This window comes from Giraffa tippelskirchi, chromosome 3, assembly GCF_054371585.1.
Source record: "Giraffa tippelskirchi isolate mGirTip1 chromosome 3, T2T-mGirTip1v1.2.pri, whole genome shotgun sequence".
NCBI classification, from domain to species: domain Eukaryota; kingdom Metazoa; phylum Chordata; class Mammalia; order Artiodactyla; family Giraffidae; genus Giraffa; species Giraffa tippelskirchi.
Genome location: NC_137277.1, coordinates 55,292,956 through 55,308,559, shown reverse-complemented (window position 1 = coordinate 55,308,559; position 15,604 = coordinate 55,292,956).

Sequence of the window (15,604 nt, the reverse complement as noted above, 5' to 3'; positions counted from 1 at the left end):
ACACACACACACAGTACAAGCACACCTAACCCACCATATACATATGGGAGGTGGTGAGAGACAGGGAGGCTTGGCGTGCTGCAGTCCATGGGGTCACAAGCAGTCGGTCATGACTTAGTGACTGAACAACAATACATATACACACACACAGTACAAGCACATCTAACCCAAACTCAATCCCACCTTGAGGAATTGCACTTGCTACTCCCTCTGCCAGGAATGCTCTCCCCCTAGACCTTTACATTGCTCCCTCCTTCTCAGCTCTGTTATCTCTGCTCAAGTTTCATTCCTCAGAGTCTCCTTCTCTGACTGCTCTTTCTAAAATAGTGTCATGCTAAAGACAAATATCATATGATATCACTTATATGTGGAATTGGAAAGAAAAAAAAGACAGAAATAAACTTATTTTCCAAGTAAAATGAGACGCACAGATATAGAAAACAAACTTATGGTTAACAAAGGGGGAAAGAAAGGTGGGAGGAGGGATAAATTAATAGGCTGGGATTAACATATACATACTATTGTATATAAAATAATCAACAAAGACCTACTGTATGGCACAGGGAACTATACTCAATATTATGTAAAAGCCTATAAGGGAAAAGAATCTTATAAAGAATATATATATACTATATGTATATATATATCTCGAGGCTTCCCTGGTGTCTCAGATGGTAAAGAATCTGCCTGCAATGCAGGAGACCCGGGTTCAATTCCTGGGTTAAAAAGATCCCCTGGAGAAGGGAATTATAACTGGAATAACCCTGTATAGGTCATCACATAGTATTGAGTATAGTTCCCTGTGCTATACAGTAAGCCCTCATTGAATATCTATCTATTTTACATATAGTAGTATGTATATGCTAATCCCAGCCTCTTAATTTCTCCCTCCTCCCACCTTCCTTTTCCACTCCAGTATTCTTGCCTAGAAACTCCATGGACGGAGGAGCCTGGAGGGCTACAGTCTACGGGGTCAAAAAGAGTCGGAAGTGACTGAGTGCCGAACATTTTCACATTTAAAGATATATTTTATATGCACCCAGTTGCTTCAGTCATGTCAAACTGTTTGTAATCCCTTAGACCACAGCCTGCTAGGCTTCTCTGTCCAGGGGATTCTCCTGGCAAGGATACTGGAGTGGGTTGCCATTTCCTCCTCCAGGGGTTCTTCCCACCCAGGGATCGAACCCATGTCTCCTGCGTCTCCTGCATTACAGGCTGGTTTTTCACCTCTGAGCCACCAGGAAAGCCCCCCCATATTTTATATATATATATATATATATATATATATATATATACATATAGAAAGTGAATTGCTGTACTGTACACCCGAAACTTACATGATACTGTAAATCAACTATATTTCAATTAAAAAAATGTTTTAAATATTGTCATGTGTCCCACCACCAGGCCCCCGGATGTTCCAGTGTTTTTAGACTGCAGGCTGCAATCCATTGGTAGATCATAAGATCAGTCTTAGTGGCTCATAACCAGTATATTTTTAAAATACAGTAGAAAAAAAGGGGAAATATGACAACACATCATGTGTAGTAAATGTAAGCACTGTTTCACAACTTTTTTGTTCTATTCTCTGTGTGTTAGTGTGTATAATATACATACATACATATATATATGTATATATATAGGGCAATAACTCACTATGCATCAAAAATTTCTATCTAATTCACCACCCTGCTGAATTTTCTCCAGAGTTGATATCACCATCTACGATTCTCTTGTATATGTTATCTACGCTCCATCTCCTCTACAGGCATATACTCTCCATAAGGTAAAGACTTCACTGTAATTTTCTTGGCTGTGTCCCTGGCATCTAGAAGAGCCAGTTACCCCATAGGCATTCAACAAAGATTTGCTGAAGTAATGAATGATAAACTGAGCCTATGATTTTCATACATATTATTGTTGAGAATAGGAGTAATGTTTTTCAAAAGTAAGTTAATTTAAAGGATCATATAAAGGTACTAGGAATACAGGTAGACTCCAGTGAGGCAAAAATTATGAGGATGACACTGAGATACTAAATTTGGGGAAAAGCAAAATGATGGACTTATTCTCTGCTCCGGAGGGGCCTCGGAGCTAGCCGGGGCAATACACTGCAGAAGGGCCAAAAGACAGATGGATCTCAGTCCAGAACGCTGGGGGTCACACCCACCTCCTTTCGTTTCATCCTCAAGAGAACGCCATAGCCAGGAATGCAGAAGAGGCTTCTCCCAGGCCAGCAGGAGAGCCTGAACGAAAATTTGGGGCATGTTGATTTCCTTTCAATCCCAAAAGTCTGAAAGGCTTCACCCCAACTCTAGCCCGCCCTTCCCCACCACCCTCCCATCCTGTGATTTTCTGTGCAGGGGCGTGGAGGCAGCACTTTACAGAGAGGAAAGATACCCAGCTCGGGAGGCAGGCAGAAATGGCTTCCGATGGACCTGTGTCTCCTGCTTATTCACCCGAAAATGAGCAGGTTTTTTAGCCTCCTGGAGCCTCCCTTTCCTTATCTGTAAAATGCGGAAGTAAAATAACAACTCTATAAAGGACCCAGAAGAAAGCAGATTCTGAGGAAATGTCGGTTCCCTTCCCTTCCCTCTTAAGGGATTTATGCATTGTTATTGTGGCTCAGCCTCTAACAGATGCCCACCAAAGGTGAGGACCGTTCAGAGGCCATCTGTGACAAGCTGCCAGGGGGGCCCTCAAACGTCAGCTCCAAGCAATCCAGGCCCGGAGCCCCAGCAAGAAGACCTTGTGCCCTGAGGTGGAGGGCACCCTCGGGCAGTGTCAGGGCGTGCATGGAGGTCTTGGGAATGGTGACAGGCCCCTCCAGCACATCCCACTCCCACTGAAGTATAACCTAGCCAGGACCACATGATGACGTTCATGGCTCTGGCCATTTTTGCTTTTGTAAACCCCTTCCTCCATCAACCAAACATTGAAAGTCTTATTTTACCACTACAGTGGTACACAATGAATATATGAGTATTACATAATAAAACATTTAACCTAAAAGGTTTCTTTCTGATTTTTAAAAGGAATGCAAATATGTTCAAGGGCCCCTAAAAATATTAGCTGCCCTGTGCCCACCATGGCAAAGCATGAATCAGTCCTAAGTCCAGCCTCTCACCCCTCATCCTTAATGATGGAAATTCACTGCTTCCATGGGGGCACAAGCCACGGAGGTGAACTCTGGATTACTAGAAAGCACCTGTTTATAATGAGGGAAAAGGTGTGTCCCTTGAGCTTCCATTCTCCTTGGCCCCAACTTTAGCTGCTGGAACTACAGAGAACAAGTTAACTAGTACTTTCCCGGTGGCTTCCCTGGGGGCTCAGATGGTAAAGAATCCACCAGCAATTCGGGAGACCTGGGCTGGGAAGATCCCTTGGAGAAGGGAACGGCAGTCCACTCCAGTATTCTGGCCTGGAGAATTCCACGAACTGTACAGTCTATGGGGTCGCAAAGAGTCAGACACAACTGAGCGACTTTCATTTTCCCTGGAGGAGTATAGCTGTCTCTAGTGGGTTGAATGGTGACCCCCCAAAACATGTCCACCTCCCAGAACATCCGAATTCTACCATATTTGAGAAAAGGGTCTCTGAAGATGAGTTAAAGATCTCCAGAAGACAAGTGAGCCCCTAAACCAGCGACCAATCCTGTAAGAAACACACAGAGGGGAGACAAGAAAAAAGAAGGCAGTGCAAAAACAGGAGGGAGCTTGGCTGCCTCAAGCCAAAGGCTGGAGGGAGCCGCTAACGGCTGGAAGAAACAAGGGTGGACCCCCGCCAGAGCCTCTGGAAGGAGCGCAGCCCTGCTGACACCTCGATCTTAGACTTCTGGCCTCCTGAGCAGTGAGAGAATAAACTGCTGCTGTAAGCCACTTCGTATGTGGTCATTTGTTACAGCAGCTCCTGGAAACTAATACACTGTCCGCTCGTGATGCTTCTGTGCCCCCAGCCACCCTGGGCTCTTATTCTTGGAGCCATAGGAAAAAACAAGGGTTCTCTTTCTATTTTTGTTGTCGTAGATAGAAAGGAAAGTTGCCTTTGATCAGAACGATGGCAATCTGGGGAGATGGTGGGCTCAGAGTACCCCCCAAACCACCTCCAGAGATTCTGCTTAGCCATGAGAGCTTTCAAAGGGAAAACAGGGAAGCAGGCTCAGTGAAGCACTGAGATAGGAGGTCAGAGTCATCACCATCCCCTACAGCCTGAAGGCTGGTCGACTCCTCTCGACCTTTCTTTAGATGTTAGCTTAGAACAAGGGCTTTCAAGTCTGGATCCTGATTCTGACTCTGCCAGTTGGTACCTGAATAAAGTAGGTAGGTTTCCTAGCCTCCCAGCTAACTCATCTGTGAAATGGGAACAAAAAATATCTACCTTATCAGGCTGCTGTGAGGATCAAAAATAATAACTAGAAAATGTTTAGCTCATGCTTAACAACAGAGGGAATAATCAATTCCCACTCAGCTCCAGTGAGGGCCACAGAGCCCAGAACAGGCCTCTCCCTTGCTGAGATTCCGAAGCAGATTGGCCCCCACACTTGTAGAGGAGACAGGATGCCCAGAGCCCTGAGAAGGAGAAGACAGCCTTACCAGGGGTGAACCCTAGGCATATTCCTAACCCTAGGTGAGGTGGTGTTCATCTTGGTCTAAGGGCCTAGAGCATCCAGCTCAGTTCTCAGACTCAGAAGAAATTTTGGATCCACTTTCTTCTGGAAAACCAAGAAAATATTGAATTCTTTCAAGATACTTTCTATTTGATTATCTGAAAGAGAATATGGGGAAATGGATGGAGGAGGCAAAGCACACCTTTCTGAATGAGATTAAGTCCTATAGAAAATTCTGGTCTGCTAGCAGACCATGGGATGAGCAAGACTGACGTGAAGTGACCTTTTTTGAGGCACCAGAGAAGGTATAAACATCAAGGAGTAGGACTTCCCTGGTGGTGGAGAGGATAAGAATCCACCTGCTAATGCAGGGGACACAGGTTCAACCCCTGGTCCGGGAAGATCCCACAGGCTGCAGAGATACTAAGCCCATGCACCATAGCTACTGAGAGCTACTCTAGAGCTTGAAAGTCACAGCTGTTGAGCCCGTGTGCTGCAGCTACTGAAGTCCATGTGCCTAGAGGCTCTGCTCCGCAATAAGAGAAGCTACCTGCGTGTGGCAACAAAGATCCAGTGCAACCAAAAACATTAATAAGCTATTTTTAAAAAAACACATCAAGGAGCCATGGGGAGTCCAGGAAGCTGGAGAAAGGAGTGCAGATTTTCTGTCTGGCCAAAAGATGTCGGAAGGGTAAGGACTGAGGAGCCTCTTACAGTGAGGGTTCGATCCTCAGGTCGGGAAGATCCCCTGGAGGAGGGACTGACAACCCACTCCAGTATTCTTGCCTGGAGAATCACATGGACAAAGGAGTCTGGTGGGCTACAGTTCATGGGGTCACAAAGAGTCAGACACGACTGAAGGGACTCAGCAGACACACACACACCTGACTCCAGAGCCCTCACTCTAAACCATGAAAGTGGGTGTTCCCTCTTCATCTACAAAACAAAGACAAGAATACCTTCCTCATGGGCTGTTCTACATTCTAGACCATTCACAGAAGCTTCCATAATGGCCAGTGTGACTGTTCCTTGGGCCAGTTTCTTGCCAGTCTCCTAAGACACTAATGGCTGAGCAATCATTTGGTTAATGAGGTATTAATATTCCTATTCTGATAAGAATGTGCCACCCTTGTACCTCCCCCTCATCTTATGAAGCCTTGTTTTTCATTGAATTTATTTCTGTGTATATGCAATTACAACTGTCAATATAGATCAACATTCTCTTTGAAAAATGAGGAAAATAAAAAGGAGAGCTGACTTTTACTTTCAGAAACAAGAGGATGCAAATGGTATTTTCCAGAGGTTACGTGAATTATCCCATAACTCCAAGGTGAACGGGCTTTTTCCACCAAGAGGAAACCACTTTAGAGGGCTGTGGACAGCATCACTTCTCAAAGAAATGACACAGTGCTCTGTGCGGGTGCAGAGATGCCCACATCCTCCAAAGGTTTCCTGGCAGACCCTGGTTCTCTGCAACTTTGCCCAGAGGCCTGACGCTGCACAGAACCTTCCCAGACAATCTATCTCTAGAAGATGAAGGCTTCACAGTTCCTGTGCAACTCACAGGTCAGGCCAAGATCTTCCTGTACCCGGAGAACCCAAAGAGTTGGAATCAAACAGACCTGGTTTCAAATTCTAGCCTTTGATTTATAACTCTGGGAACTTTATTCAAATCCTCTGGAGGCTTTGAGATGGAGATGGAAACTTTGTTGAGAAGGTTTGGGGCCCAAATGAGATGACTTATGGATACAAAGCTTAGGAAAATGGCAGAACTCAAAGACTGACAGGTCTCATTACAACAACAGAAGCTTCTCCCTTGAGAACTCCTGTTTTGTTCAGTCGTAAGTTGTGTCCAACTCTTTATGCCCCATGGACTGCAGCACACCAGGCTTCCTTGTCTTTCACTATCTCCTGGAGTTTGCTCACATTCATGTCCACTGAGTCAATGATGCTATCTAAACATCTCATTGTCTATCGCCCCCTTATCTTCCTGCCCTCAATCTTTCCCAGTATCAGGGTCTTTTCCAATGAGTCAGTTCTTCACATCAGGTGGCCAAAATATTGGAGCTTCAGCTTCAACATCAGTCCTTCCAATGAATATTCAGGATTGATTTCCTTTAGGATGGACTGGTTGGACCTCCTTGCAGTCCAAGGGACTCTCAAGAGTCTTCTCCAACACCACAGTTTTAAAGCATTAATTCTTTGGCGCTCAGCTTTCTTTATGGTCCAACTTTCAGATCCATACATGACTGCTGGAAAAACCGTAGCTTTGACTAGATGGACCTTTGTCAACAATATCTTTGCTTTTTAATATGCTATCTAGGTGTGTCATAGCTTTCCTCCCAAGGAGCAAGCATTTTTTAATTTCAAGGAAACAGTCATCATCTGCAGTGATTTTTGAGCCCAAGAAAATAAAATCTGTCACTGCTTCCATTTTTTCCCCTTCTATTTGTGATGAAGTGATCACAATCTTCGTTTTTTGAATGTTGAGTTTTAAGTTAACTTTTTCACTCTCTTCATCAAGAGGCTCTTTAGATCCTCTTCACTTTCTGCCATTAGAATGGTATCATCTGCATATCTGAGGTTGTTGATATTTCTCCTGGAAATCTTGATTCCAGCTTGTGATTCATCCAGCCTGGCATTTTGCATGATATTCTCTGCTTGGTAGTTAAATAAACAGAGTGACAATATACAGCTTTGTCATACACCTTTCCCAATTTTCATCCAGTCAGTTGTTCCCTGTAAGGTTCTAACTGTTCCTTCTTGACCCACATATAGGTTTCTCAGGAGATAAGTAAGGTGGTCTGCCATTCCCATCTCTTTAAGAATTCTCCACAGTTTGTTGTGATCCACACAGTCAAAGGCTTTAGTGAAGTCAGTGAAGCAGAAGTAGATGTTTTTCTGGAATTCCCTTGCTTTCTCTAGGATCCAATGGATGTTGACAATTTGATCTCTGGTTCCTCTGCTTTCTCTAAATCCAATTTGTACATCTGGAAGGTTTCAGTTCACGTACTGCTGAAGCCTAGCTTGAAGGATTTTGAGCCTACCCTTACTAAGACGCAAAATAAGTGCAACTGTATGATAGTTTGAGCATTCTTTGGCATTACCATTCTTTGGGATTGGAATGAAAACTGACCTTTTCCAGTCTTGTGGCCACTGCTGGGTTTTCCAAATTTGCTGGCATACTGAGTGCAGCACTTTAACAGCATCATCTTCTAGGATTTTCAGTAGCTCAACTGGAATTCCATCACATCCACTAGCTTTGTTTGTAGTGATGCTTCCTAAGGCCCACTTGACTTCACACTCCAGGCTGTCTGGCTTTAGGTGAATGATCACACCATTGTGGTTATCTGGGTCATTAAGACCTTTTTTGTATAGTTCTTCTATCCCCTGGAGGAGGGCATGGCAACTCACTCCAGCATTCTTGCCTGGAGAATCCCCATGGACAGAGGAACCTGATGGGCTACAGTTCATAAGATCACAAGGAGTTGGACACAACTGAGCAACTAAGCACATCTGTATATTCTTGCCACCTCTTCTTAAATCTTTCTGCTTCTATTAGGTCCTTACTGTTTCTGTCCTTTATTGAGCCCATCATTGCATGAAACCTTCCCTTGGTAACTCCAATTTTCTTGAAGAGATCTCTAGTCTTTCGCATTCTATTGTTTTCCTCTACTTCTTTGCACTGTTCATTTAAGAAGGCCTTCTTACCTCTCCTTGCTGTTCTCTGGGGCTCTGCATTCAGTTGGGTTTAGCTTTCCCTTTAGCACTTCCCAAATATGTTGGGCCAACAGCACCACCTGGTGGTCAGACCTAAGATCTGGCAAACTCGGCCTCCCTTTTAGGACTTGCTCAACGTGGACAGAGATGTGCTCACAACGCAAAAAAAAAATTATTTGCCTTCCAAAAAGGGAGCTAATTGAAAGAGACCTGTAGTCAGGAAAGGACCATATCTATTTATAATTCTTCCCTGATGGAATAAAAAATGGGCATAGTCAAGAAGGTGGACATTGGGTTCTGCCCACCTTATAAGACAAGACAAGCAAGACATTGCGCTTTTCTGAGCCTATGTACCTTCATCTATATAATGAAAACAATAGGTATCAAAAATGAAATTAATAAAGGTCCAGGTGACTGACATCTAGTACACACTCAAGGCAATTTTTAATATTTAGGAAGCAAATGCATGCGTCCAATCCCCTAAAGCTGTGTCTAGTCTTCGGACAACTGGGATACGTTTTTCCAAGAAGAAACAGCCAAGCCCTCTCCTGGGCCAGGTTCAGTTCTGTCTACTTGCTTTTTTAACCTCCCCTCCTCCAGGGGACACTACCTCAAAGACTGATCTGCTTGAGAAGCACCCACCAGAAGCTGGGATTCTTGGAGACCAGAGAAGGAAGACCATTCATTCATTCACTCATTTAACAGAAAGGCAGAGCAGTGGGGGCTTCCCTGGTGGCTCAGTGGTAAAGAATCTGCCTGCTAATATAGGAGATGCAGGAGACGCGGGTTCCTTCCCTGGGTCCTGGAAAAGGAAATGGCAACCTACTCCACTATTCTTGCCTGGGAAATTCCATGGACAGAGGAGCCTGGCCGGCTACAGTCCACCGAGTCGCAAAGAGTCGGACACAACTGAGTGACTGAGCATGCACGCATGCACACACGCTGAGCACTGCAGATCCAAAGATGACTTTGACATGACTGCTGACTCCAAGGAGCTCGCTTCTAACTGGGGAGACAGAAGAACAAGGAAATACTTAGGTGCAGTGGATACTGTAATAGAGGTATGTAATGTTTAGGAAGGTAACACAGAGGAGGAGGTATCTCGCCCTAGAAGATTTGGATGGATTCAACAGTTACCCACCAACTGTTGGGTAACAAGCACACAGTAAGGACTTAGGGGTACAAGGATGGATAAATCTCAACCCATCCCCCAAAGAGATTGTGAGGGGCAGGAGTGAGTGAAGGATGCAGACAGGCCATGCATGTGGTTTGGGACCACAGGGTGTGGGTCCAGGGAACTTGAAACAAAGGGACAACCTGAGCCTTGAAGGTGGGACAGAGCAGGATCAGCTGGTGGCATCACCACACCCATCCACTGCGTCCCCTGAGCTGCTTCCCCTGCTTTGGGATTCAGGAAATGCACATGCCATGTTTGATTCAATGCCATTTTTAAAGTTTGCATATCCTCCACTCTGGTCCCTTCTCCAAAGGTCCCAAGTAGGTGAGGACTGAACCACATCACCCAGAACATCCCAGGCAAGCCCCCTCCCCACTCACCCTGCATTGGTACTGAGGGTCCTCTCTGAGGCCAGCTGCCCAGCAGCAGCCTGGCCCACCTTCCCTGGTGTCTTGAAGCCTTGGGCCTCTCCCAGCTACCAAGTCGCCTGAGGTTCCAGGGTCCCTCTGACCTACTAACTGCTGGGAGCTGGATGGGAGGTACCACAGAGATACTGCAGGGCCGGCGGGGGGACTGCCCTCAGGTTCCAAGCTCCCCTACTCTCCCATCCCAAGCCGTGAGCAGAACCCACCTCCCAGGCACCCCCATTTCCCAAGCGCCTGCTGTGCCCACTCCCCTACAGCGGGGGCAGAGAAGGGCAGGGACAAGCTCAGGGCCTGAGCGCTCACTGAAGCTCTGCCGCTTTCCAGCTGGGAGGTTCTGGACAGGTTACTTAGACTCTCTGGGCCATGATTTCTTCACTGATAAAATGAAAAACAGTACCTACTTCGTGGGGAAGTTCTTTGAGATGGGCTGACACATAGTAAGAGCTATCAGCGCTTATTCAACAACTATGTGCCAAGCTCGGGCTGGGTGCCAGGGTTGGCCCTGCAACCATGAACCAAGCAGACCGGGTCCTGGCCTCACAGTGTGTACAGTCTGCTGCGGGAGACAAACTGTTAACACAAAGGGTGGGCACAAATAATTATATAGTCACCAACTGTGACGAGTGCTCTGAAGAAAATGGATAGTATGAATGGAGAGAAGAGAAGAAATCAGAGGAGGCGCTGGAATGAGATGGGGAGGCGGGGGACATTTCAGCCAAGACCGAAAGGATGTGCAGGAATGAGGTGATGAGCTGAGAATAGCGGGCCAAGGCTCCAGGGGAGCCAAGAACACTGTGCCCTCAGGAACTGGAAGGACTGGAGCGGGGAGGCTGCAGGGCAGTGAACACAGGGTGAGGCCCGGAGCCGAGGCTCGGAGCAAGCAGGCGCCAGCGCCTCCGGGTCCCACGGGCCATACGAGAGCCTGGCCCTTGCGCTCCGTCAGCGGGAAGCCACTGAGGTGCTCTGGGTGTGGGTGTACTGTTCAGACGTTATCTAATTGACATTTTCAAAAGATCACTCTGCTGATAACATTAAGAGTAGCACTGAGGACACCAGAAAGGAAGTGATTATAAACAGGGAAGGGGCTGGGGCCAGGGTGGGGGCATCAGGACTTGTGATCAACAGGAGCTGATGATGGAATGGATGTGGGAGGTGGGGGAGAAGGAGCGGGAAGATGCCATTTAACTGCGATGGGGAGACACCGAGGCAGGAACAGACCTTAAGCAGAAGAGTCCTCTTTGAAGATGTCAGTTTCTCATGGAGATCTGGAATTCCAAAGAAATAGAGATTCAGGAGCTACACGTTCGGGAGTGAGACCATAGAGTGGCTGTGTCAAGTCGTGAGGATGGATACATCACTCGGGGAAGAAGAGAGGAGGGCTCGGGGGGCAGGGACCCCAGCACTCAGAAGGCAAGTGGAGGCACAAGAGCTCGCCAAAGAGATTGGGAAGAAACAGCCCCAGAGGGAGGAGGAAAACCAGGAGAAACCATTGTTTCAGAAACGAAGATGTGACCCACAGAGTCCATAGCTACTTCAGGGCTAAGGAAGATGAAGGCAGAAAGCAGCCGTTGTGGACAGCCTTGCGTCGGTCATTGGTGACCTCGGCGAGGACAGCCTCACGGAGCGGGGAGGCGGCTGCCTTACCGGACCAGGCACAGGCAGGGGCAGCGTGTGCGGACATCCCTTTTTATCAGCTTCAATCTGGTGGGTGGGGCGCAGAGCGAAAGAAGGAGAAGAAAGGGTGGTGGAGTTAAGGGATATTTTTGTATCCCTTTAAAAAGCTGGGAAGGATTGGGGGCAGGAGGAGAAGGGGACGATAGAGGATGAGATGGTTGGATGGCATCACTGACTCGATGGACATGGGTTTGGGTAAGCTCCGGGGGTTGGTGATGGACAGGGAGGCCTGGCGTGCTGCAATTCATGGGGTCGCAAAGAGTCGAACACGACTGAGCGACTGAACTGAAATGAACTGAACTGAACTGAAAAAGTTGAAAAAATTGAGCAGCTGTGACAAGGCTGATTGGGATGATCCAAGAGGGAGGGCAAAAGGACGACACAGTCGAGAGAGGGGACGAAGATGGAGAGAGGGCATTGAGAGGCGAAAGGGGGCTGCGGTCCAGAGCCTCTGTGGGCGGAAGAGCCTCGAAGGCCGAGGAGAAGATGGTGATAGACGGGGGCGGGGCTAGTTAGCACATAGCTCTGTGCAAGGTCCTTCTGCATTCAATCCGCAACACAAGTCCTGGGATGTTATTTTTATTTCCCCCACTACAGTCATCAGGGGCCTTTCCAGGTGGCGCTACTAGTGAAGAGCCCGCCTGCTAATGCAGGTAGATGTACCAGACACGGGTGTGATCCCTGGGTTGCAAAGATCCCCTGGGGAAGTAAATGGTAGCCCGCTCTAGTGTTCTTGCCTGGACAATCCCATGGACAGAGGAGCCTGGTGGGCTATGATCCATAGAGTCGTAAAGAGTCGGACACGGCTGAGTGACTTAGCACGCACATAGTAATGAGGGGGATGAAACCTAGGAAAGTTGAGTTACTTGACCCAGCATTCTGTTCTTGGGCTGCCAAGCCAGATACAAATTCTAATTTGTCCAACTCAAAGACTGTTCTCTTCAGCTGGTCGCCCTGAAAAGCTCACAAAACAACCCTCATCACAGAGAGAGCGCTCAGTAATAGTTGAAGTGTTGGTTCTAAGCATGAGTTAACCACCAATTCAGCTTTGCTGATTTGAATCTCTTAGTAGCAGCAGAGCATGGAGTCCTAGGGAGTAGAGGGGATTGATAAAGAGGGGGAGACTTAGAAGGAAGTAGGTAGAAGAATTCCCTGGTGGTCCGGGGGTAGGAATCTATACTTCCACTGCACGGGACACAGGTTCAATCCCTGGTTGGAGAACCAAGATCTGCGTGCCTCACGGAATGGTCCCCCAACCCTCACCAGAGAGAGAGAGTAGGTAAATATAAGATGAAATTGGGGTGGAAGGGCAGGTAAGAAAGGAAGAGAAGGAAAGATCAGTATGAACTCACGGGGATGCAGACTCCCACACATGGCTCTTGGGGTTCACCTGTTCATTCCTACTGCGTCTCTGAGTGTGTCCCCACGGCTTTGGTCAAGACACCACACACCGGAATATGGATGAACTGGAGCTCTGCTGGATTCTTGATTTACTGGATGTCATGGTTTGGGAATCCCCATCAAAGAGGTTGAGGCTTGAAATTCTGGACCAAGCCCCAGCTCCATCACTTATTAGCTGTATAGTTGTCAACAAGCCACTTTACCTCTAAGACTGTGAAATATTTATTGATGTATTTTCTTCTGGTATTTCCTGTTTCTAGGTCCCTTGTCCCCTGAGGCAACTGAACTCTGCAGCATCTATTTCTTCAGGGAAGGAAGCCAAGAAATAGCTTTTTGAGTTTCAAAAATGGACCCTAGGAGTCTCAGGACACAGCAATTATGTGATAAATCAGAACTAGGTTGCTTGATCTAAGATTGATTAAAAGACCCCTCATATGAAGAAGTAATGGTATGCACCTCACACTGGTCAGAATAGCCATCATTAAAAAGTCTACAAATAACAAATGCTGGAGAGGGTGTGGAGAAAAGGGAACCCTCCTACACTGTTGGTAGAAATGTAAGTTGGTGCAGACACCATGGGAAACAGTATGGAGGTTCCTCTGAAAACTAAAAATAGAGTTGCCGTGTGATGCAGAAACCCCACTCCTGGGCATATATCTGGGCAAAAGTATAATTCAAAAAGATACATGCATCTTCACAATAGCCAAGATATGTAAACAACCTAAATGTCCATCAACAGATGAATGGCTAAATAATAGGCGATACAGTAGCTGTGGCTGCACACTGAGCACAGCCGAGAGGAGCTACCCTGGGCCGGAGGTCAGCGGCAGCGGCCGAAAGGAGCTACCCCACGCCCGAGGTCAGGGGCGGTAGCTGCGCTTTGCTGGATTAGCAGTGAAGAGAGACCCCATGTCCAAGGTAAGAGAAACCCAGGTAAGATGGTGGGCACTGAGAGAGGGGATCGGGGGCAGACAGGCTGAAACTACAGGCACGGACAATTAGCCAATCTGATCACATGGACTACAGCCTTGTCTAACTCAATGAAACTAAGCCATGCCATGTGGGGCCACCCACGATGGTCGGGGCATGGTGGAGAGGTCTGACAGAATGTGGTCCACTGAAGAAGGGAATGGCAAACCACTTCAGTATTCTTGCCTTGAGAGAACCCCATGAACAGTATGAAAAGGAAAAAAGATAGGACACTGAAAGATGAACTCCCCAGGTCAGTAGGTGCCCAATATGCTACTGGAGATCAGTGGAGAAACAACTACAGAAAGAATAAAGGGATGGAGCCAAAGCAAAAACAACACCCAGTTGTGAGTGGGACTGGTGATAGAAGCAAGATTCGATGCTGTAAAGAGCAATATTGCATAGGAACTTGGAATGTTAGATCCATGAATCAGGGCAAATTGGAAGTGGTCAAACAGGAGATGACAAGAGTGAACATCGACATTCTAGGAATCAGTGAACTAAGATGGACTGGAATGGGAGAATTTAACTCAGATGACCATTATATCTACTACTGTGGGCAGGAATCCCTTAGAAGAAATGGAGTAGCCATCATAGTCAACAAAAGAGTCTGAAATGCAGTATTTGGATGCAATCTCAAAAATGACAGAATGATCTCTGTTCATTTTCAAGGAAAACCATTCAATATCACGGCAATCCAAGTCTATGCCCCGACCAGTAACACCAAAGAAGCTGAAGTTGAACAGTTCTATGAAGACCTACAAGACCTTCTAGAACTAACACCCAAAAAAGATGTCCTTTTCATTATAGAGGACTGGAATGCAAAAGTAGGAAATCAAGAGATACCTGGATTAACAGGCAAATTTGGCCTTGGAGTACAGAATGAAGCAGGGCAAAGGCTAACAGAGTTTTGCCAAGAGAACACACTGGTCATAGCAAACACCCTCTTCCAACAACACAAGAGAAGACTCTACACATGGACATCATCAGATGGTCAACACCAAAATCAGATTGATTATATTCTTTGCAGCCAAAGATGGAGAAGCTCTATACAGTCAGCAAAAACAAGACCAGGAGCAGACTGTGGCTCAGACCATGAACTCCTTATTGCCAAATTCAGACTGAAATTGAAGAAAGTGCGGAAACCACTAGACCATTCAGGTATGACCTAAATCAAATTCCTTATGATTATACAGTGGAAGTGACAAATAGACTTAATGGACTAGATCTGATAGACAGATGATGAACTATGGACAGAGGTTCGTGACATTGTACAGGAGACAGGGATCAAGACCATCCCCAAGAAAACAAAAGGCAAAAAAGCAAAATGGCTGTCTGAGGAGGTCGTACAAATGGCTGTGAAAAGACAGGAAGCGAAAAGCAAAGGAGAAAAGGAAAGATATACCCATTTAAATGCAGAGTTCCAAAGAATAGCAAGGAGAGATAAGAAAGCCTTCCTCAGGGATCAATGCAAAGAAATAGAGGAAAACAATAGAATGAGAAAGACTAGAGATCTTTTCAAGAAATCTCATTAGAGATACCAAGGGGACATTTCATGCAAAGATGGGCTCAATAAAGGACAGAAATGGTAGGGACATAACAGAAGCAGAAGATATTAAGAAGAGGTGGCAA